The sequence below is a fragment of the Macrobrachium nipponense genome, chromosome 11, assembly GCF_015104395.2.
Source record: "Macrobrachium nipponense isolate FS-2020 chromosome 11, ASM1510439v2, whole genome shotgun sequence".
NCBI lineage: Eukaryota > Metazoa > Arthropoda > Malacostraca > Decapoda > Palaemonidae > Macrobrachium > Macrobrachium nipponense.
This window is the reverse complement of record NC_061087.1, coordinates 38,822,079-38,823,364: the sequence shown is the minus strand read 5'-3', so window position 1 is coordinate 38,823,364 and position 1,286 is coordinate 38,822,079.

Sequence of the window (1,286 nt, the reverse complement as noted above, 5' to 3'; positions counted from 1 at the left end):
CTTATAGTAAAAGGACAACTGCGAGGGTTAATAAGTGCGAGAATACTAAACAAAAAATATATTGTATGAAAAATAAAACCCATTTTCCAATTTTCAACATTATTAATAAAATGTCTTTAGATAATTACATAAGCAATATTCCTACGCACATGGATGCTAGTAGGGACACCGTTTAACACGAGTCTTAATAAATAAAAAACTATAATCTTGAAGATCCACAGCAATAATAAAAAGTGAGGAAGTGGCCATATTGCCAGTTCTAGCAAATAAAGGTAGTTTTTTCATTAGTGGATGAAGAAATGTTGGTGATAATAAACAGTATCCTGATCTTAATATAATATCAAGCCATCCCCATACCCAGGATTAATCCTGGGAAGCATCACAGAATAAATTACTATAAAATTTCTCGGTAGATAAGAATTAATAAATGTGAGCTACGTTTTAGTTAATAAAAACAGACTACGAACAACCGAGCGAGCGCGGAGAGAGAGATTTTTGATGAGAGAGAGAAGAGAGAGACTTGAGAGCAATGCTACACTCTGAAACGCAATGCCGCCCTATGTCTTAAAAGTGAAATGAATCTTTTATTTATTGCGTAAATTAGCGTATCATGGGAGAAATGGGGGTAGTTCGAGTTATACAACGTACCGAGACGAAAACATATTATGGTCATCTCTATAGGGAGTATGGAGCAGAATGAACAAAGCCGCCCTTGTTTTCCGTTACAGGCCCGATCAAGGGACGATGAAAAAATCAGCTTAACTCACCTTTTCAAGGCAGGGTTTGAATAACAGCAAGTTCTGCTCGGACAAAAGCAAGTCTCTCCTCCTCTCTATGTTAAAAACATCAGTTGTAGTGGGAAGGTTCTCAAAGGACTTGATGCGGCATGGCGGGGATGGTCCCTATTGCACGTGTTTGCGCCCGGGATAAAGAAATAAGCTTAGCTAAATGACATTCTCAAAAATGTGGAAAACAACCCTCCCTTCAAATGGAAAAGGGTTTGGACGACTTAAAAAACACGTTATCTTTAAAATTTGGGAATCTGAACAACCAAAAAACATACATTTTCATAACATGATACACAGGTTCTGAGGTGAAACTTAAAATCAAAATATTACCACAATTATAATTGCATTTTTTTTTTTGATTTTTTACAACGACTTACATTACATTAAGGAAGATAGAATATATTATAATATATATATATATAGATATATATCTATCATATATAATCGATAATAGATATATTGATATATATATATATATAGATATATATAATTATATAT